Here is a 25122-nt window from a genome sequence, read left to right as displayed (position 1 = left end):
GGGGGGGATGGATACCCCCTCCCCGATAACTTCGACATGAGGGGGGAGTCGATATACCCCCTCCCCGATAACATTTTTTTCCATGTATGTATGTCGTCATTGTCGATATACCCCCTCCTTTACCAAGTTAAAAGAGCGTTGTCGTCGAGGCCACCCCGAACCCTTTAAGCGTTGCCGAGGCCACCCCAAACCCTAGAGAAGCATCGAGGCCATTAAATAATATAATTCCTTGTTGTGAATAGCTATAGCTAGGTCTACGTTTTCCACTAATATATCCATCTGTCATGTTTGTATAATAATTGCCATGTTGTAATATTTGCAGAAACTATGGAGCACGCCCGAGATGAGGAAGCAGAACGGGTGTTGGGGGACATAATCGCAGCCGGAGCTGATGTCATGTCGTATCTCAACGAAACCAATGGTCTGGAAGGAGAGGATGAAGAAGTAGGCTACGGTTATCGAACAATGGAGGAGGAAGGACATGATTAAGATGGCTCCGGTGACCGAATGCCGGTGCAAGAAGGAGGCCGTGATGACGGCTCCGGTGACCGAATAGAGTCCGACCAGGTATATATATTGATTAAGCCGGTGCTGACTAGATAATTGATGCATTCATTGTTTTGGTATCTACACATATTAACTCTCGTCTTTCTTCTTATTTGTAGCCCTCCGGATCGAGCACAACTTCGGTAAAGTGACGAGGCCCGAAGAAAAAGTTGCGCTCAGATGAAAGGGTCACAAGCACGCAATCGCGTGCGATGGCCAACCGATTGAACCCCTCCGGACCAAGGAGGCATTTACTGCTCAGTGCGGGGTTCTTGTTAGCGACATGATCCCGATCAGCATCGAGCTATGGAATTAGCATAAGGATGAAGAGCTTCAAGTTTCTTTTGTCGAAGATAGACAGAAAGATGATCTTTGGAAAGCGCTGAAGGTAAATTTCACCCTACCGGAGGAGGAGGATCCGGAGAATCCAGTTATGGAGCCAATGATCAAGTCCTTTGCGTTCAAGAGGATGGCAGACCTATTCAGGAGGTGGAAGAATGAGCTGAAAGCAAAGTTTGTTGACAAAAAAAAGACACTAGAGTTCGTCGGGATTTGAGAAGCTTAGAGATCAATGGGATGCATTTGTGGCCAACAAGACATCGGAGAGGAGTAAGAAGATGTCAGCGATAAACAAGATAAATGCTGTGAAGAAGGAGCATCACCATCGCACGGGGTCAGGTGGCTATCTCAAAGCCCGACCATTGTGGGCCAAGCTGAGAATGACCTACTTGATAAAGGGGTCGAACCAGAGACATTGAACTGGCCAGACCGTTGCCGGACATGGTTCTTCGAGGTTCGCAGAACCTTGGACCCTGTAACAGGGAAGTGCATTTGGACGAGGGAGCAACTGCGAATACCCCTCACGAAACTTCAACACTATATTAACGCAGCGCAGGAAGGGACGTTTGTTCCAGACAGAGAGAAGGATGAGCTCACAATGGCCCTCAGGAATCCTAAGCACCCTGGACAGACACGAGGCACGCTAGGCTCTGTTCCATGGAAGGCTGGGTTTCCGGACGCAGGAGGTTACAAATGCCAAGAGAGGAGGAGGAAGGTGGAGCAGAGCAAACTGCAGGAGCTGCACACAAGGGTACAGAACCTAGAGGAACAAGATGCAGTTCGAAGCAAGCGACCTACCGAAGCTACCCCCGAAGGTACCCCGGCATCTCAGCGGAGAAGCAGCGTGGCTTCCACCGAGCTGCTTCAGGTGGAGCCTATCTTCACGGCTCCTGCTAGCTACCCCGTGGATGCTATCACGGAGTCTCAACATTGCCACCTTATGACGCAATGGCAGAAGTACAAAGTCAAGGCGGCTGTCGGCTCTGTTCGACCTCCTGAACCCGGTGCAACTTTTCACTGCCGTCCAATTCCAGAAGGATATGCTAGGGTGACGATGGAAGAAATAACGGAGGGATTTGAGGAGCTCGTGCTTGACCACCCTACCGGTGAAGGGGAGACTCAGCTGGGTTCTGCTTTGAAGACTCCATGCCTATGGCGGAAGGACCATATCAACCTTTCGAACTGGACGCCTCCGCCTCCTCCTCCTCCTCCGGTGAGTCAGGGCACTCTGCCTCCTCCTCCGCCTGCTCATCCGGCGAGTGATCAGGGCACTCTGCCTCCTTCTCCGGCAAGTGGCGGCACTCCTCCTCCTTCTCCGCCTGCGCTGGCATGCCCGACCAGCCAGCCTCCTCCTTATATGCCTGGTCAGCAAGGGCGGGAGAGACCCGCCGCCGCTCCGGCTGCTCCGGCGCATCACAGTCCTTCTCCTCCGCCTCGTAAGCAACTAAAGAAGAAAGCCTCAGCCGCTCGGCCTGCTCCCGCGTCTAGCAGTACAGGCGGGAGGCAATACAGATTCGGTCCATCTCTCAAGACTCCAGAGAAGTTACCATACGAGATGACTGAGAAGGAAAACAAGGAGATCTGTCAAGCACAAGTGAAGGACTACTTCGCAACGCAAAGAGCTAAGAGACATCCACCTCCGGAGGAGAAGATAGATCCGGTGAAAGCGAAGCGCACTTTTGATGCCCTGCAGCGACCACCACCGTCTCCGCCGCAAACCAACTATGAGCGCATTACTGAAAAGACATATAAGGAAGCGAAGCATTCGGGAAGTACTTGCAGTGAAAAAAGGTTACAAGAACGAAGAACTGGGAAAAAATTCCCCAGCTCAGCGAACAAGCGAACCAATCGTGCCCCCCGCTCAAGGTGTCTAGCGATATTCGTCGCTAATCATCCGGGGATCTTGCCCAGTACCAATCCTGGAGATTACGACGATGTACATTTTGATATAATGGAGGTGGAAGAATTCAAATACGAGTACGGGAAGCCTCTCGTAAAAGATTGAACTACTCCAACAACGTTGATGCAAAGATTTCATGATTGGTACATGGAAACCTGCAGAAAGCAGTAAGTTGGCAAGAAAATCGATACTTTGACGCTGAAAGTTAAAGAGGATCAGCACGACCTCGTTGGAATTGAGGAGTTGTCTGTTCCATTTGAGGAGTTCTTCCAGTTTTTCAATCTAAAGGCCCTCGATAAATTAACGGTCACTTGCTACTGTCTATAAGTACTACTTCTAACATTAAGTCTCTATATATAGCTCAGCTCTTTCATTGAATGTATATATAATTAGCCTCACTATATTATGCAGATTGAAGATCGTCGAATGCAGAAAAGCTGAAATGTATGATATTGGGTTCATTAACACAAATCTCATAAATGAATTTATGGTTAAATTTAATGCCAAAGAAACCAAGGAGAACTTGCTACGATCGTTGGTAATAAATCAAAACAAAGATACAATACTCTTTCCTTACAACTTCAAGTGAGTGTTACTGTCTTGTGCATATTAGGTTTCCCTTAATTATTACTCGAGGTTATAGTAATTAATGTAATTGATGACTTATATGCATGCGTGCGCAGTTTCCACTATATTCTCCTAGAAATTAAGCTTGAGCAGGGACTAGTAAGCGTCTTAGACTTGAGACGAAAAGATCGCGAGGAATCGGACATGCCTAAAATGCTCGAGAAGTAAGTTGAATCGATCATTTTCGCACCATATCGGCAACTTTGTTCATTTCATGATATCAAGTAATTGTTTTCTTTGTCTCGCATGGTTTGGAAAGTATTCACCACACAAGTTTTGGGACTGCCGCGGGATCAGCGATGGAAATTCCTGAAAGTAAGTACTACTAGCTAGCTAGTTCCGCGCATCTCCCGTTGATTGTAGCTACTTTCATCAATGCCATTTATAATGCTTCATTATCAGTTTGATTGACCTCTATTTCTCGTAAAGTGCTTCTGGCAGGAACCCAGAAATAATTACTGTGGATACTACGTCTGCGAGTTCATCTACAATGCGACGACCAAGAATAGGCGAGGCTACTCTAAAAGACAATATGAAGTGTGTAAGCAAAAATATTCACAAGTTTATTTTATTACCATCATTTCCGTTGAGTTTCATTCATATATATGTATTGAACCTCTTATTCAAATTAGATGTGGGAGATGCGGAATGAACTCCTACCACAAGATCGCATGCGAGCAATTCAAGAGGAATTGGCTGGATTCTTTCTTGACCACGTCATCAATAAAGCCGGAGAATACCACCATGCATGTGGAAGTTGAGTTCATATGTTAGGGTAAGATATACGAAAACTTGTTGTTCGACCAATCTCTCGGAGAGGAGAGGTCGATCAATTCTCTCTGTATATGTTCATGACGATCTTTCTATACTTAATAGTTTCCTTCATTTTCTTACTAGCTAGCTAGCATGTCGAGTCCTCTCTATATGTAGTGTCGACCAAGCACGGAGATAAGAGGGGACACTTCTCTCTATTAGCTAGCAAACACAGTATATGAAACCCCTAAATTAACCCTACAAAACCCCCAACCCCCCCCCTTCAGAAAAAAAACCCAGCCCCTGAAATGCTGACATGTGGAAGCCTTTTGGTCCCGGTTGGTGGCACCAACCGGGACAAAAGGCCCCCTTGCCTGGGCAAGCGGCAGCGGCCACAAGGAGCCCCATCTGTCCTAGTTCCTGGGCGAACCAGGACTAAAGGGACAGGGCTTTATTAAAGACCCTTTAGTCCTAGTTCGGGAACCGGGACAAATGGCCCTCACGAGCCGGGATGAATGGGGGTTTTTCTACTAGTGATGACTCACATATTACTATCATCATATCTCAAAACTATTACAAAGAATCAAGTTTATTTTGTCCAATGATCTTCATGAAAGTTTTTATTATATCTGAAAGTGCTAGTATCGACTAGAGGGGGGTGAATAGGCAATTTTTATGAAAGTCTTCAAAACTTAGAAGTTTCGAAGACAAACAACAGAAATGACCTAATTAATATGCAGCGGAAGATAAACTACCCTAAGCAAGCCATAGACAAGAATGCAATGATGTGAAAGTACAGGACTAATAGCAGCTAGGTAGTAAGGATCAGAATGGAAGATAGTATGAAGCCACTCAACAGTAGTAGTCAAGCAATGAAGTCAAACAGATACACAGATAGGCAATGACTTCACAAAGACAAACTTAAGTAAGGTTGGGAAGGGATAGAACCAGTCGCTTGTTGAAGACACGGGATTTGTTAGACCAGTTCCAGTTGCTGTGACAACTGTACGTCTGGTTAGGGAGGCTGAGATTTAACTCAGAAGACCGTGTCTTCACCTTATTCCCTTTGAGCTAAGGACACCCAGTCCTCGCCCAATCACTCTGGTAATTCTTCAAGGGTGTAGGGGGTGGGCTATTTATAGCCACTAGGCAACCCGACCTGATTTGTCCAAAATGACCCTTGGTCACTAAGGAACTGACACGTGTTCCAACGGTTAGATTTCAAACACACGCGGCAGCTTTACTTGGGCTACAAGCAAAGCTGACTCATCCAGCTCTGGATAAGATTTGCTCTCATTGTCTTCGCTCGAAGACATAGGATTTGAGTTGAGCATCACTTCAGTCACTCTGACTTAGTTCACTTGGACCCCACTTAACAGTACGGTGGTTCCTATGACTCAACAAAGAAGAAAAGGAAACAACAAAACCACACAGTCTTCGCGCTCCATAGTCTTCACGCAATGTCTTCTCATGTCATAGTCTTCAATATGAATATCTTCTCATACCACCATTGTCTTTAATGTCTTCATACATTTTTAGGGGTCATCTCCGGTAGGTAAACCGAATCAATGAGGGACACTACCTGCGTTATCCTGCAATTCTCACAAACGCATTATTCCCTCAACCAACTTTGTCGTCAATACTCCAAAACCAACTAGGGGTGGCACTAGATGCACTTACAATCTCCCCCTTTTTGGTGATTGATGACAAACTGGTTGAAGTTTTCAATGGGGATAAAGTATGTGAAATTGTAAGGATAGGGAATTGTCTTCATAAGTAGCAAGGGCTCCCCCTGAAGATGTGCATATAAGTAATTTGCTTTTGGAATGCAAATGCACATGGCAGGTTGTACTTGTGGAGATCCACTTCAACTTATGAAGATAGTTCATCATGCATGAAATGATATAGCAAGTAGAATGACATGCATAATGAAAAATGGACGTCTGCAGAATGATTTAAGTGCGGAAGTTTATCATCGCACATGTGGAATTTATCATCGCATCACAGTGAAGCAAATAAGTAGCAGACGACCATCAAGTTTAGGTGTTACAACTCAGAGAACCAAATGTTTTAAAAGCAAGAGTTGTAAGCACGAAGCAAAATATAATGCAACCGCCCATATGAACCCGCTTGAAGACTATCAACTCATACGCTTCTTTCCCTTTTGTCAGTAAGGACCAAAAAGGTTTGAAGACATAGAGCATCTACTCGTCCTCAAGAGTAGGTGAAGCAGCAGGGTTGTCATCGTTGGTTGGCGGTGCAGATGAACTTGGTGCAGTGTCGATGCGCGCAGTAGTAGGAGGTGGTGAAGTAGCATCATCTTCATCATCGATCACTCTGGCATTTACCATTGCCGCGGAGGAAGAATATTCAGAGTCTTCAAGAGATGGAGTGCGACATAGGACAGCAGTCCATGGAGGAGTGGAGTCAAACTGGAATCTTTCATTGAAGCCATCGTCTTGAAGATCTGCTTCAGCACTAAGCAGGGTCAAACTCTTCCATGATCGCCGGCAAGTTTCATGAGCAACAAAGGCATTCTTGGTGGCAAGGTTGCGAATGCGATTGACATCCACCAAGAGGCTTTGCGTCTGTCTCTTGAGCCAAAAATGATGCTTATCCTATTTCTGATGAAGGTCCACAAGAAGTTCGCGGTCATTGAGAACGCGAGAATGCTTCCGAGGCCTTTGTGCAATGGTGCTTTCAGTGGCTTCAGTAGGTGCTCGATGAGGCAGGCGAGTATTTCCAGCCAATGGATAGATTCGTGTCGCTGCTTGAACACCTTCAATGGGTTGAGTTAAGATTTGGTGCTCGGCATTCTGAAGACAAAGAGGCCTCTTGGCAGGGTCAGAGTATATAGCTTCAACTGACATATCAACCTCTGGCAGAAAGATCATATGATTGCGAGTAGAGGGCTGATAGTTGACAGATGAGTGTCTCTTGATGAGGCGCATGACCCATGGAGCATAAAACTTCAGACCAAATAGGTCAGAGCAAGAAGCAGCAAGTTGCCTGATGAAGAATTCTTGAGTGTTGAAGCTGATGCCATTGAGAATATAGAAGACCAAAGTCTCCATAGCTCCTTCAAGCTTGGCCGCTGATGAATGTCCTTTGACAGGCCATAGAGTTCGCCTGATGATATGATATATGGTGCGAGGCAGATACTCAAGGTCTTCAACAAAGAACTCTGTTGGATATTCAGCGTCAGATGACAAGGGCTTCATCATGCTCAACATCTGGCTCATATTGGGTTCTGGCTTATGGAAGATTCTCTCCACTGCATTGCGGTGTAGCTGACAGTCAGGTTCATATAGTTCTCCAGGAGTGGCTAGCCCTGTGAGCTTGATGATATCCATAGCTTTGGCTTCATGATGAACATTTCCAGTCATCCACTCGAGAACCCATGTCTTGATGTCTCTGTAGTAGCCGCGAATGTGTAGTGTAGCATAGAATTGAAGCAATAGCTCTTCATTCCAATGTTCTTTGTTTGTCACAAAGTGGAGCAGACCAGCATCGTGAAAGCAATCAAGTGCTTCTTCTAAGCACGGCAGTCCAGCAATGGCTTCAGTGTTAAGGCGCATATGAGGGAAAATGCGCCCTTGATCATATAGAACGCAGGAGTAATAGCTTCTCTGCTGATAGCACCAGAATAGATCTGATGATATTCTTGGTTTGGAGTAGGGGTTCTTGGCGCTGTCAAAGAAGGTATTGTGGCTTTTGAAGCCATTTGCATTGAAGGACCCTGGTGAGTTTGCAGTACCCGGAAACCATGGCAGCCTAGGCTTTGGCTTCTGGACCTGAGGCCTATGCTCAACATGATAGTCAAATTGAGGTCCAGAGGCAGTAGGCGGAGGTACCAGAATGGGCCATCGGACAGTGGTTAGCTGACCATGACTGTATGCTTGCTCAATTGTATGGGGCCTTGGTGGCGGAACAGGAGCAGGGGCAACAGCTGAGGCATCAGGCTGCACAACAGGTGCTTCGGGAGCAGTTGTCTCGTTAGCTTCAGGTGCAGCAGCCTCATTGGTTTCAGGTTCAGTGGCCACATTTGCTTCAGGCACACTAGTTGGTGCAGGCTCCACATTAGCGTCAGCCATGACTACGTCATTGGCTTCATTGGCGTTGGTGGTGGCAGCCTCAACATTGTCAACCTCCTCTTGATGAACAGGAGGGTCGGGCACAGGCACGTTCACATCAGGAACAGCTTCTTCGATCACTGGGGGAGTAGGGACACGTACTTCTTGATTTTCCTCGGCTGATGCAGCCGGAATGTCTTCAGCAGCTTGTGCTTCAGACTCGGAGACATTCACAGTTGGAGTAGGTTCAAAAAAGACTTGACGAGCAACAGGTGAACGTTGCACTTCTCCTTATGGAACGCTCGACAGAGGGACTTGAGGGCTTTGTTCTTTGCGAAGCCTGCGAAATGCTGGCAACGCCTTAGGAGATGGAGATGGCTGGGCCTCAAAGTCTTCATCCTCTTCTTGCACGGGGGTTGTAGCTTGTTGTTGTTGTTGGGGAGTACTGGGGAAGTGTTGTAGCTATGGGTGATCAGTCCACGATGCATCCTAAGCAATTGGCGTCAGAGGACGACCAATGCTGATGAGTTTGCTGTTCGTATGAACAGACGATGATACCATGTCATGTTCGATCTGAGGAAGAACTTCATCATCATCATGACCAATGTCTTCAGCAGCGGTGGGTTCAGCTGCTGGAATATCTTCAACTTCATGAGCCTCTGTGGGAGCAGGCTCATGGACTATCATCCTTCGTTCTTGATGTTCTGACGCTGGGCGAACCACTGAAATGGGTTCAACAACTAAGGGCTATGTGGAAGCAGCCCTAGTCTTCTTGGTCTTGCGCTTCTTCTTGGAGGGAGTGGCATCAGAGGCTTCAGTATTCTTTCTCTTTCTGGCTTCAGCCTCGGCAGCCCTCGTCTTCTTCTGTTCTGAAGCGGTTGTGGTGACCTTTGGCTTCGAGCCAGTCATGCTGCTTGGGAAGATAATGCGAGGGGCTTCTTGGCTTGAAGGTTCAGGCTGGTCAGCAGGAAGCTTCTTCTTCTTCTTTGCAGCCATCCTGGGGTCAATGCCAGGACGGCCAAGTGACTTGCGCTTCTCAGCCTCATTGTAGGCGAGCGCACACTTATCAGCCAAGCTCTTCATGCGCTCTCGAGAGCCCTGAGCTTCTTCACGCTTCTTCAAAAAAGCTTCTTTAAGCTCATGTAGCATGACTTTGAAGTTTCTGACGTCTTGGACACTTAGCTTGGCCACATGCTTCTTGAATTGAGCCTTCTCATAATCAATCTTGTTCTTGAGCTCAACTATACGCTGAGCGAGAGCTAACTCATAAGCAAAGGCGCCATTGAAGGCGACACTGAGGCCAATGGGAAGCTGCAAATCTTCAATGGTAAGATTGGGGGTGTCGAACCACTCATCAATGAAGTTGTGGATGATTGCCACATCAAAGAGAGGCAAGTTGTTGAATATTTCTGCTTCTTCCTTGCTATTTATCAGCTGCTCAAGGGCATCATCAGCAAGATCTTCATCACTTGACAGATCAATGGGTTCTTCGCGCAGAATGGCGGCAGGAGTCAAGGCTTGATCAGTTGGTCTGACAAGTTGCTTTTTCTTCTCCGTTCTCTTGGAGACACGGGATTGATCTTCAGACTGCACACTGGCTTCAGGAGGTGCAGTGGCCAGTGGTTTCGCACGAGAAGTCTTCGGAGGGTGAGCTGGAGCTTCATCGGAGTCAGCATCATTTTCAGAATGATCTACTCTGGCACCTTGGACAACGATGTAGGTGACGAGACCGTCAAGATTGGAGAAGGGACCGATAACATTGGGATCAGCATCACAGGAGCCGTCAGCACGGGGAGCAGAGGGACCTGGGTTGAAGTCCAATCCCAATGACTTCTTGTTCTTCTTGGCCGAAGCCACAACAAACTAGAAGTTGCGCTTGAAGAGAGAGTCATCACGACACCAGAGTAGTGAAGTGGGATCGGCGTTCTCAGGATGTGGTCCACGGACCATGCAAGGATAGAAGCCCAGAGCAATGGCTTCAGCTCTATTCTTGGGTTGAAGGCCTCGATAGAGGATATCACCCCAAGGTCTCTTGATGGCATTTTTCTCTGCATATTCCTTCGTCACAAACTTGTACTTGAACCATTCCTCTGCCCAATAGCGTCGAATCCATTGGATTCGTGTCTTTCTCTAATGATAATTTTCTTCGGGATTTGTCTTGTAGAGTTTTGCTAGGTCATCAGGTAGATCTTTGGATGTTCCTTCTCTGCGCTGTTTGCCACCCTTCCTTGCTGATTTTTCTGCAGCCATGAACTTCAAACTGAATGACTTCAATACGTTCAAAGGCTTCAGAGACTTACGCTTGCTAGTCAAGCAGGAACTGGATTCAGGAGAATTGATATGATGCTGTAAGTATTCTGCAAACGAATGCAGACTATGAGAACCAAGGGATTCTCCCACGGACATGTACCTGTGACAGCATTAGAGATGCGAGGGAAGGGGAAGAGGTCATATGCATTCTCAGAAGATTTTGAAGATAAATCAGTTTGAAGACATTGAGGACATTCACTTATATAGGTGAGTTGGTTCCAGATTTGTACCAATCCGTGAATAAGTACAAGTGGGGAATAAAACTAGACAGGAAATCTAAGTGAATTGACTAGGCAGTATGAGATGCAGACAGAATAGATCTAACATTGAATAGGCAGAAACCACTTTCGGTAAACAGGATGAATCTTGAAGATCAAAAAGGTGGTAAAAATAGAGTTATAATTACCGCACGAAGAACTGCTAGATGGAATGAATAGGAGACCGAGCAGTTCAGCCCACCGTGCCCTAACTTGGCGACGGAGGACACCTACGGCGACGGCGGAGAGGACGATGTCCGCGGCCGGCGTGAGGACGGCGTCGGAGAAGTCGCGGCAGCTAAGCGCTTCGTCGCCGGCATCGTCGAGAGCTAGCGGTGGCGCTAGGGTTTTGACGGAGGTGGAGAGGTGGAAGAAGGATTTCTTTACAGCAGGGGACAAGTATTTATAAGTACGTGAGCGACACAGCGCAATTACGCTGGTGCCCCTAGCGGTTCACAACTGAGGGGCACGTGGCAAGCATGCAACATACTCAGAGTTGTCCCACGTTCCCACGCCTGCCAGGCATGTCGGAGAGTTGTTCCGGCTTCTCCGGATTTCAACAATAAAGATAATTCATTTAAACAGATTTAATGTTTATCTCCTTGCCTTCTGCTGACTAGGACGCAGAGAAGACATTCGACAGTTTCAATAGAATGCATATGATTTGGACAGATAGAGTTTGAGATAGGAAGCATAGAGAGGTTAGGGTCCGATCACATTCACTTAGTTCAAAATATCCAATCTTGAAGACATAGCTATAAGTGAATGTTGTAGAGGACAGAACACTAGTATATATACATATATCAGAAAGCAATCAAATCACCATAGTGTAGAAAATCATGAAGATAAATTGAAACTGAAGACAAAACAAATGCAAAGTCATTGCAATATAACGCCATGAGTGAAACACTTCAAACAGAGAAATTTGGTGGTGGCGTTACCCACCGTATAGGAAGTATTAGACCCAGACACGGCGCACAATTATTGTGGCGCTCCGAAGTCAAATTCCATGTTAATGTATTCACACTCAGAGTGTAAATCTTCATTGATTGAAGATATACATTACTTTGTGTGTTGCACGTCTAAGTCATCAGCATGCATAAGTGTTAGGGTGTGTGCCTGATCGCAGGACGTTAGAGGATTCCAAGATATTTATCTCACACCGTAAATTGCAAAACCTTTTCTCATCCAAGGGCTTTGTGAAGATATCTACCAGTTGCTCTTTAGTGTTGACGTGAATGATGTCGATATCTTTCTTGATAACATGATCTCTGAGAAAGTGATGACTAATTTCAATGTGCTTTGTCTTCGAGTGCTGGACTGGATTGTTGGCTATTTTGATGGCACTTTCGTTGTCGCAGAAGAGAGGTACTTGTTTCAGGTTGATGCCATAATCCTTGAGAGTTTGCCTCATCCATAGAAGCTGAGCACAACAGGATCCAGCAGCAATGTATTCAGATTCAGCAGTTGAGAGTGATACATAGTTTTTCTTCTTTGAAGACCAACAGACAAGTGATCGACCAAGAAAATGACATGTGCCTGATGTAGACTTGCGATCCACCTTGTCACCAGCATAATCAGCATCCGAGAATCCAACCAAATCAAATTTTGAGCCCTTGGGATACCATAATCCAAGTGTTGGGGTGTAAGCCAAATATCGAAAAATTCACTTCACAGCTAAGTGATGTCATTCCTTTGGTGCCGCTTGGAATCGAGCACACAAGCAAACACTAAGCATAATATCTGGCCTAGATGCACATAGATAAAGCAAAGAACCAATCATGGAGCAGTATACCTTTTGATCGAACTCTTTACCATTGTCGTCGAGGCCAAGATGGTGTTTGGCTGGCATTGGCATCGTGTAGCCTTTGCAGTCTTCCATTCCAAACTTCTTCAGACAATCTTTGAGGTATTTTTCTTGAGATATGAAGATGCCATTTCTTTGCTGACGAATTTGAAGACCAAGGAAGAACTTCAGCTCACCCATCATGGACATTTGATATTGCTCTTGCATCATGTACCCAAACTCATCACTATACTTCTGGTTGGTGCAGCCGAAGATTATGTCATCCACATATATTTGGCACACAAACAGTTCGCCATCATATGACTTTGTGAAGAGTGTGGGATCGAGGGATCCAGGTTTAAAGCCTTTGCTCTTCAAGAAGTCTTTGATTGTATCATACCATGCACGAGGAGCTTGTTTGAGGCCATACAGTGCTTTGTTTAGCTTGTACACCATATCAGGATGTTTTGGATCTTCAAAACCCGGTGGTTGTACGACATATACTTCTTCTTCAATCTTGCCATTGAGAAATGCACTCTTTACATCCATTTGATATAGCAAGATGTTGTGATGATTAGCGTAGGCTAGCAGTATGCGAATGGCTTCAAGCCTAGCAACAGGAGCAAATGTTTCATCGAAGTCAATTCCTTCAACTTGAGTATATCCTTGAGCCACAAGACGTGCTTTGTTTCTGACGACTTGACCATGCTCATCTTGCTTGTTTCGATATATCCATTTTGTTCCAATAATGTTATGCTTGCGAGGGTCAGGTCGCTTGACGAGTTCCCAAACATTATTCAGCTTGAACTGTTGAAGTTCTTCTTGCATGGCTTGAATCCATTCAGGTTCCATAAAAGCTTCAGCAACTTTCTTGGGTTCTGATATTGACACAAATGAAAAGTGCCCACAGAAGTTTGCTAGCTGTGTTGCTCTTGATCGAGTGAGTGGACCAGGCGCATTGATGCTGTCAAATATCTTCTCTATTTGAACTTCATTTGCAACACGAGGATGAACAGGACGAAGATTTTGCTCTTGCTGATCATTGTCATCATTGGGAGGATTGTCTTCGATCTGAGCATTGTCTTCAGGTTGATTTGGTGCAGAGATGATAAGTTCCTCTTCAGGCTGTGCTTCAGAGGGCATGATTTCACTAGTTCCCATCAGCTTGATAGACTCGCTTGGAGGAGCTTCATCTAGTGTACTTGGTAGAATCTCTCTCTATGAACCATTGGTTTCATCAAATTTCACATCCATAGTTTCAATGATTTTGTAGAGATAAAGGTTGAAGACTCTATAGGAGTGTGAATCCTTTCCATATCCAAGCATGAAGCCTTCGTGAGGCTTAGGTGCAAATTTTGACTTGTGATGGGGATTCTTGATCCAGCATGTAGCTCCAAATACTCTAAAGTAACTGACGTTTGGCTTCTTACCAGTAAGGAGCTCATACGATGTTTTGTTCAAAAGCTTATGGATATACACACGGTTGATGATGTGACATGCTGACGTTTGGCTCCTTTGCTCGAGTTGTCGTTGTCGATGAAGCTAGCTGGCTGATGCATGTACGCCTCCTCGATGATATCGCCATTGAGAAAGGCAGACTTAACGTCCATATGGTGCACCTGCTGGCCGCTGTGTGCCGCAAGTACAAGCAGTAGGCGCAGGTCTCCATGCACACAATTGGGCGAAGACCTCGTCGAACACCACCCCATGTCGCTGCGCATACCCCTTCGTCACCAAACTCACCTTGTGCTTGAGGATGTTGCCAGCTGGGTCTTTCTTCACCTTAAAGACCCAATTGAGGCCGTAGGCGCGGTGGCCAGCGGGGAGCATTGCCAGCTCCCATGCATTGTTGCTGGTGATGGAGCGCATTTCTTCATGCATGGCGTTGCTCCATGCATCATCGCCGAGTGCCTCCTCGACGCTTATAGGCTCCTCTGCAGCCAGCATGCAGTGCTCGGCCTGCTGCGCGGCCTCCACGTCGAGCTCATCCAACAAGTTCTCGATGTACTTATATCAGAGAGGCCCCGAGTCTGCATCCCGATTGTCTTCGTGTGTGGGCGGCGTCCCCCACTTGGGCAGTGGTTCTGCTACTGGGGTGTCCACCAAAGGCAAGGCTGGGATCGGTGTGGCGGGTGGGGTCGTGGACTGGCCACGCGTGGATCCGGCATCGACCACCGTCTCCCCTGAACGGTGTTGTAGACGGCAATGAAGGTGTTCGACAAAACTTCCATCATGGCCGTGGACGCCCAGTCCCATGGCCTTCCTTCCTCGAACGCCACATAAAGCGTCACCCGCAAGGCCGCAACATCTTCACCATGGGCGTCGAGCGGTCTGCCAGCTTGTTGATGCTGGAACCAAGAAGCTTGACATGCGCGATGCAAACAAACGTGCGGAAGTGGTGCACGCTGGCCTTTCTCCCGTCCCACACCTCATATGACGTGACGCCGTTGAGGCTCCTCGTCAGCGATCGATTGAGGATGTACATAGCAGTTTTCACGGCCTCACACCAGAAGATGTTGGGCATGCGCATCGCATTGAGAAGGCAACGTGCAATCTCGACGAGGGTTTGGTTGTGGTCGATAATGCTACACGCACGGATGAATACGGGCGTTTACGGAGCTGACTAGGAAACGATCCGACGTGGCTGTGGACGCGCAAAGAAAAGGTTATTAAGTTAAGAAAAAACACCGGCCCTTTTACTTTCTCTCCCGCGATGGTGCGCTCGCCCAGATCGGCCGAGTGAGCTGCAGTTCCCCTCATGGCGCTCCGATGCGGCGAGTTTCCAGATCGGCGTCCCAACGCGGAGACGATGGACTAATCTGAGGCGGCGAGGCAACCTCCTGCTCCTTGGATGCGCCATGGCTGGCTCTTCCGATGCGGCTATTGGATCTCGTCGGCGGCGGCAGCATCACTCCGGGCTCCTACAGGCCGGCGAGGCGATCTCGTCCTCTTTGTAAGCGTCACGGCCGACTCCTCCAGGGCAGTGAGGCGGCCTCCTCGTATGGATGCTGGCGGCGCCGTGGGCGAGCGCACTGCAGCCCGGCGCGGTGTACTGGTGGCCGCCGGCCGATGATGCTGGACCACCTGCTCCTGAGCGTGCAGTGGGAAATCTCGACGATCTCAACCCGCGCAGCTGGGCGAGATCGGCGCTCAATATTGTAACTTGCAGATTCTGAACCTTTGTGCAAATTCTGAACTTTGTGCAAGCTCTGAATTTTCTTCTGCTTTGCAGGGAGAGGACTATAGGCACTCCAGCATATGGTATCTCTGTGCAATGCGACAAGAAACACAAAGTGTTGTTTCACCAAATGAAGAGAGACCAGAATCAAAGGCCACATAAGATTGCAGATTATGCGTGTGTCTGGGGAAGATAACTTGAATGTTCCGAACAGAATTGCTCATGTGGTTCCTGTTGAGTGTAACATGTACTTCTCAAAAGTGCTCATGTAGTTGCTTTCAATTGTAACATGTACTTCTCGCTACATGGATTTGTGTACTCCAATCTTATCAATGAAATAAATATATAAAGTTGTTCAGTTCTGGAAAGTTTGAAGGAGGAAACATCCTTATGTATTGTTGTTCTGGCTACGATTATTGAGATTCTTAAGAGTAAATAAAGAGTATCCCGCTGGGGATAGTTGTAGATTGTTGCTGTCAATTTAGACAAGATTGACATGAAAGCCATCTTACATACACTACATAATCCTGAAGCTCATGAAAGCAGGCAGTCATGTGTGAGACAAACAGCTCTGTGATTGGAATTAGCCAGCGGCAATGTACACGCACATATATCCATGGATAATTTGGTAGCAGTTCTGTTGCTTTAGGGAAAAACAAAATGATAAAACATAAATTTGTTTACTTTCTAGTGCCCTGGTGCCTTTCATCTATTACAATAAAGTTGCCAAGTGCCCTAGTGCCTTTCATCAAATTACATAAATCATGGCTAACTGTGATCCGTCGTATTGTTGAGCCCTCCAATTCCATCAGAGTGTAACTCTGCAGAACTTGGCACTATAGTCGATCCTTGCTGAACTTGAAACAACATACTTGTATATTCTCCTAAAATTGGAGGCATAAGCATTGCCGATGAACCTCCGAATGATACTGCAGTCGACCCTTGAGGTGGATTCATGTTGCCAGTCGTAATGCCCAAGCCAAATGGTTCCTGCCGCAAAGAACGTGATAGAATGACATGGATGCTCAAGTGATTACTAGAGGTAAAAAGATAAGAAACAAAGATACCTGTGCTGTAGTACTACAAGCTTGGCCATCCAAATAAAAAGCTTGTGGACTCTGTTTCAGATTGCAAGAGTGTTAACTCAGAAAAGTGTGTGAAACAAATATTAAGCAACCGAGAACAAGAAATACATACTGCATGTTCCATAACATTTTGTTCTAGAATATCATCCTCCGAGGATTTTCTCTTTTTACTGGACCTTTTCTTTTTCAAATTCATGGAGCGAGCCTGAAATAAATACATATGTAGTGAGCTCAACAGGCGCGAATTTTGGGTGCATATTTTTCAAAACAAAAAACGTAATATAAGCAACAATACCTTTTCCGCAGCTTCCTTCTTGTCCTTCTGTGCAACCTTTTTTTGCTCCCTTAGTTCAGCTTTCTTCTTCTTCTCCTTTGCTTGCCGAATAAGCCTATCAACCTTAGATTCTTTTCTCAACAAAGGAGGACGACCAGCACATCTAACCTCTATTGGACTTAGTATACTTTTACTTGTTGCTGCCCCATTAGAAGGTGCATCTTCCTGCAATTGATCTTCTTGTGCACCGGCCTTATCCTTATTGTTTTCAGAACTTGAGTTGCTGGTGTACTTAATTTGCAAGGTGCGGAGATCTTCAGTCAAGGAATTGAACGAATCATCTGACATGGCGCCTATCTCTGCAGTTGGGTAGAAAGAATTGCATAGACTATCAAAACGTTTTGCAACAGGAGTGTCGTCCATGCCACCATATGTGCATCTGATAAAGTTATGTTTTCTTTTCACATTTTTTCTCCACCGCTCAAGGATGTATTTTGGAGGAACCTCCTTGATTTTCTTCTGAGTGAGCACACATAACACATGCCTACAGAGAATACCTCTGAACTCAAAGTGGCGACATGAGCACTTAATTTCAAACTCTTCCTCATTGAAATATACATGGTACACAGTATCTTTTCTCCATCCTTTTTCTTCATCAATTAGCACATCCTCGGTTATCTCGTGCGTTTCTATTGCCCCTTCTTTTTGTATCAACCTCCGCTCACAGTACATAATATCTGTTAGCTCTTCTTGAAATTCTTTGAACTTCGAATTTGTATAGATTGATTGAAATTGCTTCTCGATGTCAAATCTTGTGATAGAAGGTATGGTTGAGTTGAAATAATTGAAATCAGCAATATTCTCCTTCTCAACTTTTTCACGAAGAGCATTCTCGTATTGGCTAACAAAATGCTTCAATGTAGTTTTTGCATTAACATACCCATCAAAGAAGGCATTCATACTTTCACTACGTTGTGTAGTAGACATACCTGCCCAAAAGGCATCTTTCACAAATGCTGGAACCCAACGGTGTCGATGCTCATAAAGCCCTTTAAGCCATTCATTATCACCAATATCATACTTCTCAAGCATACGTAGCCAAGCAACTTCAAATTATGTAATTGTTAATGAATCATAAACTGCCTTCCCAACATCAACTTTGATGTGATCATATTCCTCATATCCACCTAACTTCTCCGGTATCTTTTTCATAATGTGCCACAAGCACCATCTGTATCGAGAATCCGAAAAAACTATTTCCACGGCATTTTGAATTGCTTTTGCTTGATCAGTAACAACAGCTTTTGGTGGACGATTTGACATACAAGTGAGACATGCTTGAAATAACCAAACAAATGTTGCAGTATCTTCATTTGATAATAAAGCACATCCTAGCAACACTGAATGACCATGATGATTCACTCCAACAAAACAAGCAAAAGGCATATCATATTTGTTCATCAAATATGTTGTGTCAAAAGTAATGACGTCATGAAAAGAGTCATACACTGCTCTACTTCTAGCATCAACCCAAAATACATTCCTAAGTCGGGATTCATCATCAACATCCATGACACTAAAAAAGTTTGGGTTGTCAGATTGCATTTTGATGAAATAGTCACGAACCGCTTCAGCATCACCATTGCCAAGTTTCAACCTTCTCATTTTCTCTAGATAATTGCGAGAATCTTTCTCACCAAATGTTAGGTTGTCATGAACATCAGCATATTTGGTGCAGTATTCTCGCACGTCGTTCTCATTATCAAAGGTCATTCCCAGTTCTGGTTCTCCAAGTAACGCATGCGGCTGAGCTTCACCATGGTGATGTTCAACTTCCACATTGTTTTCATTTCGTTCCTTAATGCTGTCATCATCGCTTGATATTGACATATCACTTGATTCTTGAACACCACAAGTTCCATCATCCATTCCTGTAGCAATATAACTAAAATGAATGGTAGTAACAGATTGACCTGAAGATTGGCATGTTAAAACTGAACTACGAAATTGTATGTTCAACTTTACAAAATCTAAACACTCAGCAACAATCATAAGAACTTTTTCTGTTCTGATGTGGCGTGATACAGTTATTTTACAAACCAATTGTAACCTTCATCTCTCATAAGTCTGATTAGCCTTATCTAGTACTTGAACGTTTACTGAAAATAACTACGTATATGGCTTTTAGCAAGACGGACAACTCACGTACATGGCTTTGATCTACAGATACTCTGCTTGTGGCATACTACACGGCTTTGATCTACAGAGTATATATGGCCTTGGGTTTACCTGCTAATGCCGACCCGAACGAACAGGCACGCCCACGGGGCTCGAACAGATCAGCGGAGCAAGCGTCAACGTGCCCTTGGCGGCGGGAGCGCACGAGGTCCTCCGAGGCGGCCGGAGAAGTCGAGGTCGTCCGAGACGGCGCGATCAGTAATCTGGAACGAGGGCAAACCGAGCTGCCGTTCTTTTGCGTTCTGGTTTTTTTGCTAGCGTAAACAGCGGCACGTTCTCCATTTTTCTAACTGTCTCATTCCTCAGCGCGGCCACGTCGGATCGTTTTCTAGTCAGCCCCGTAAACGCCCGTATTCATCCGTGCGTGTAGCATTATTGGGTTGCGGTGCTCCACAACGCGGTTATGTTGTACTCCCTCCGTTCCGAATTACTTGTCTTAGATTTATCTAGATACGGAGGTATCTAGCACTAAAATGAGTCTAGATACATCTGTATCTAGACAAATCCAAGACAAGTAATTCGGAACGGAGGGAGTAGCATGCATGGCACCGTTTTCTAGTGCCTGCCGCTCTCCGTGAAATACAGCTTGAATGTGTCCGACATGAACTCACCGCCCAGGTCCGACCGGAACGCCAGCAGACAAGACTGGCGCTACGTCTCGGCCCTCGCCTTCACCTTCTTGAAGCTTGCGAACGCCTCATCTTTTGACCTGAGCACCTCGATCCACATATATCTGCTATATAGTCATCTACTACCAACAGAAAGAATTTCCAGTTGCCAGGTGTTTTCCATGTGATCGTCCCGCACAGGCCCGTGTGCACGAGGTCCAGTGCACGCTCTTCATCGTATGCCGCCTCCAAGGCCGCACACCATGTTCTTGCTTGCGAGCGCAAGCAGTGCACGAAAATGGAGGTTCCCTACCATGCCAAAGCCAAGCTGTTTCATCCGCTTTGGCGAGCAGGCGTACACGCGTGGGGATGACAAGGTTAAGGACGTATAGCCGGTTCCTCCCTCGCGGGACGCGACTAGGGATGCACAGTGCCGCCTGATCCGCCCCGCTTCGTAATCAAAGTAGATCAACTTAGTTATAATTCTCTATATTCAACATTAGTTCAGTTTGAACTTTGAACTAAATTCCTGTTTTGGCCGGCTTATGCTGGATGCCGGCTTGCATCCCTAGCCGCGAGAGAGCAGCATCTTGTGCCGATCATAGATGTTCAGTAGACCGCTGTCGATGACGATCCTTCACCCGTTCTCGTCCATTTGCTTCTTGCCAGTGATTTAACTGTTTTTCCTTAGAAAAAATAAAAAGATTTAATTCTAATTTTTGTCATTTTTTTTCCTAAATGGATCTTTAGGGCATCTCCAGTGCAAACCTTAGACCGCCTGCATACGTCCGGACAACAAGGTCCGGATGTGTTGTGCCATCCAACGTGGTCCTGCATCGGTCCGCATAGCGGTCCAGATGAACTTTCTTCAGGCAAACCAGAGACAAACGTGGGGGACTTTGCTGGCGTTCGGACAACATCCACGCCCGCTTCTGACCATCGTGGACCATCCGAAACCCTTCTCCCTTTCCTGCACGTGTTCCCGCTCTGCGCTAGCTGCTTGCATTCATGCCATTGTAGAACGGCTGCTCCACATTGAAGCCGGCCCAAAGCGAAAGTGACCTCTCACTGCCTCCTTCACTGAAGCGGCACGTGGGCAAAGGGTGCCACCCCCGACGCATCCACGTTGTAAGCTCCTGTTCATTGCCAGAGACACATTTATCGGATGGGACATGACAGATATCTACCACGCCCATTCAATGTCCCGTCAGTCCGTATGCCGCCATTAAGCAGGCCTGCCGGCTGAGAAACCAACTTCAGCACCCCGCATTAACGCACCCGAACGCATGGCCTCACCGGAATCCACTATTTAAAGGCGGCCACAGCCAACTAACTCCACAACACAACACAAGCTGCGAGCATGCGAGCGAGGAGGCAGTGGCAGCCATGGCCACTACAAACCCCAACTTCATCAAGGAGCATTGTGTGATCTACGAGGTCGTCCGCCCTCAAGCCGCCGCTTGCCAGGAAGCGGCCGCTGCGGAGGCGCAGCCATAGGCGGTCGCGGACAAGCACAACGCCAACTGCGCCTCTTACGCCCCGCAGACGAACTCGCGGACGGCCTAGTGGAACGACAAGAGCACCGACCCCTCCATTTTCATCGTGGACCTCACATCCACTAACCACTGACAGGTCGCGGACTCCTCCTAGGATGAGTAGGACAAGGGAGGCGGCAGGTCCCCGTGTCCCATGTGGGCCGGTCCGTCCCGTTTTCTACTCTTCCTCGCAGGAGACCACACATATGAATTCATCGGTCTTATCGCTGGTACTCTCGCGGAGCTCATGAAGACAAAGTATGAACGGCGCGGTTCCCGGAAGGGAACAACAAGGACTTGGACACCGGATGCCGGACGCTGTCATAGGATAGGTTTTTCTTGTTCTAAATGTTCAAACTGTAAGGAAAATCCACTGTATTTGCACGAATGTTGTCCGGTTTATATGAAATCCGTCGTGTTTGCATGAATTTCGTCCGGTTGGTTTAAAAAGTTATTAAAATGTATGCGGGCAGCGCTAGATGACGGCATCCGATAGTGTCCATGGACTGATCCCCCTGTCCACAGGCAGATGCTGTAGGAAATTTATTGGTCGCCGTTGGAGATGCCTTAGTACTTAGGAAAAAGGGAAATTATATACAGATTTCCCATTCTAGAAAAAAACCCTTTGGAGATTCCCGTAAGAAAACATAGGAAGCCAATCTGTTAATTTTTGGTACTTAACCTTGATTGGTTGCCGAGATTATTTTACCATGAAGAATTTTTTTCTTCTGGAAACCATCTTCAGGTATACGCGAATTAGAATATTTATTTGTAAACCAACCTATGGTTGGATTGCTAGGAGAGGACAGTGATATCCCCAACCCATGATTTTTGGTGCTCGCATTATTCCTAGATTTTTTTTCCAGGATTTCTGGCAATGCACGTTCAGTCGGTGGAGTCGTTCCCTTCGACTACAAGGCGCATGTGGTGACTTCGTCAATCTCAAGATGATATGCCGGCTCAATCTCAAGTGTGAAAGCCTGTGCGGTGGTGGTGGCGGCGGGGCCTCTCTGATCTAAAGGTGGTTGGCAGTTCCCAGCATTTGACGGTGCGTGTAACAGCGGCGGAGCCTTGGCAGTGGCAGTCGGATCTTTGGATGACGGCGGCGGAGAGAGCTGTACCTCGGTCAATAGACCCGCCGTCAATACCAGCAGATTGGATCAAAGTTGGGTTGTTTTACCTGTCCAGCGTGCACTCAGATGTCAAATGGCTGCGATCCAGGTGACTGGTCACAGTTTCCTTGTGCTCTACATGGACGAGATCGAGCGGCCAGCTCTGCACTGTTGCCAGGGCAGGTGATATGCCTTTTGTGCTTCAGTTCAGGCTATGTCGGTCCTTGAGCGGACGGGATTTGGCAGACCTCTCTTCTACGAGGTGGTAATCGGTGGTGGTGTGCTCCGCGATTGGTGTTGGTTCTTATGGTGACCACCCAGGACTGTGGCGGCATACTCATTTGTGGAGTGTAGTGACCACCGAAAGGTCTTCGTGGGGCTTTCTTTATCCAGATCTGGTGGCTGACTTCGGAAGGGAGATGCAAACTATAGAATATAGATGGTGGCTTGACACAGAGGGATGGTTGTGCAACGGCGACGGTCGTGCAACGCCTGAAGTTGCTGGGGTTGCGGAAAGTGATGGCGACAACACATAAATGATGTTGGCGGTGGTGCTTCTCAAGCACCCAGTCTTGAGCTCCAGGGTGAAACCTATGTCTAACCCTAGTTGGTTATACCTGGCAATAGTGATTTTACATCGCTACCGTCTTGACGGCATTGTTCGGATATGCTTGGTTTGATTCTTCAGGGTGAAAAGTTAGATTGTAGCCTTGGGTGGTTCGATCCGGTGCCGGCGGCACTCGAGCGTCGCTCCCTTCTTGAAGGCATTGCTATTGAAGAATCTCGTCTTCTCTGTGGTGTCATGAGAAGGTTGTTGCGGCTATGGAAATTGATGTAGTTTGCGAGTCATAGATCTGATCGCTTTAGGTATTTTTCTTTTCTCGCCCACATAGGTTTGGTCTTATTTGTTGCTATTTATTGGCGTGTTTTTTGTGTGCGTGTGTTGGTGTTAGTTGTGTGCATCCTAATTATGCAAAGGCCAGATGTGTGCTCATTATGTTTGTATTCTATTGATGCTCCATTTTGAGCCAATAAATTACATCCTTTGTCGGAAAAACTGTAATTCTCCTCTCTCTCTCTATGAGGAAAGAAAAAAAAATATGAGACAAACCAACACATGTGCTAGTTGGATTATGCCTATAATTATTAAGCCAGCTAACATAGGATTGGCAAAGTATTTGACCCAGACGACTTGCTTTCTGCAATAGAGAAAATTATAGAAAATTTTCAGAAACCAAAATCTAATAAAGAGAAATACTTCAATATCAAGAAGGCCAGCTAATTGCACTTTCGTGGCTTCAGATGGGGGCTTCAAAAATTGGACACTTCAAAAACAAGCCAACTTCTTTGCACTTTCGTGGCTTCTGATGGGGGCTTCTTAAGACCAAGATGGTACTTGTGAGGAAAACTCAAAATAAACTTTCCCTGCACCATCGTGAAGAGACCGGAATATGGTAATTAGTAATTTAAGGATTCTATCAATTGAACTCAAAGTAATGTTAACGATGGAATTAGTTGTTACCAAGCTGCGAATCATCTTTAAAAATGTGTGTGTGTGTGTGTGTGTTAGCAACCTACATATGTGGAATATCTTTAAATGTGTTTAGTTCACATATATGCCCTTCTAGCTGCTATTTATCTAGAAAACTTGTCAGGTTATTTTACTAGCAATTTAGACATCCCACAAATGTTTGTGATATAAGAACTTGTTGAAATTTTCCTAGGAAGCTTCATAATTGATTAATTTACCCTCTGTACAAGTCAGTACTCTAACCATTTATTGACAGAAGCATTTACATCAAATGCATTAAGAAAATACAAAAACTCTATTTCTAGGCCGTAAGAAGCCAGTTAATAAATTCAATAAAAACCTATTTTTTTTAATTATAGTTCTTTCAAATGTATTTAGGCCCCTTCACTGCATCAGATATCACATAGTGTCTAGTTTAACAGAATAAATAACAGTTAAAGGTCTGATAATATTTCATTTCCTTAGAGAGTACCAGAATTAAGAACATTTCTCCATGGGATTAAATTGCTACACGATCACAAAGTTGGATAATAAAACATGACCAAATTCTACATTTACAGTACGGAATGTCCGAAGAAGCAAACCCTAGCCAGCAACTAATAAATCAAAGGAATGTCAAGAGACACCCAAACAGGGAAAATACACACGGCAATACAAGATTCCACACCAGATCCTAGGCTCGCAACTCATCTCATCTATTAAGTATACACGTATATGATTGGTTAACGAGATGACTTTACAATGAAGATATGTCTTGAAATTATAATATATTGCCGTGTTCATATATACTTAATTGTATTGCCGTGTTCACATATACATGAATTATGATATTTTTTATGTTTCCGCAGACGTACTTAATTGTATTGCCAGCCTCCCATTTCAAATGCTCGTTTTTCTCATATTGAGAGATTCACCACCTCATTCTGCAATGTAGCACTTCCATCGAGGAGATGATAAGGAATATTGTAGT

The 25122-nt window shown here is 45.8% G+C and overlaps 1 pseudogene; it reads right to left on the bottom strand.

The window, feature by feature from the left end:
* Positions 1-15499: 15499 nt before the first annotated feature.
* On the bottom strand, positions 15500-19057 carry LOC119320638 (annotated as a pseudogene).
* Positions 19058-25122: the final 6065 nt, after the last annotated feature.

The sequence above is a fragment of the Triticum dicoccoides genome, chromosome 6B (assembly GCF_002162155.2).
Source record: "Triticum dicoccoides isolate Atlit2015 ecotype Zavitan chromosome 6B, WEW_v2.0, whole genome shotgun sequence".
NCBI lineage: Eukaryota > Viridiplantae > Streptophyta > Magnoliopsida > Poales > Poaceae > Triticum > Triticum dicoccoides.
The sequence above is the reverse complement of the archived record's forward strand: the minus strand, read 5'-3'. Positions and strand labels throughout refer to the sequence as shown.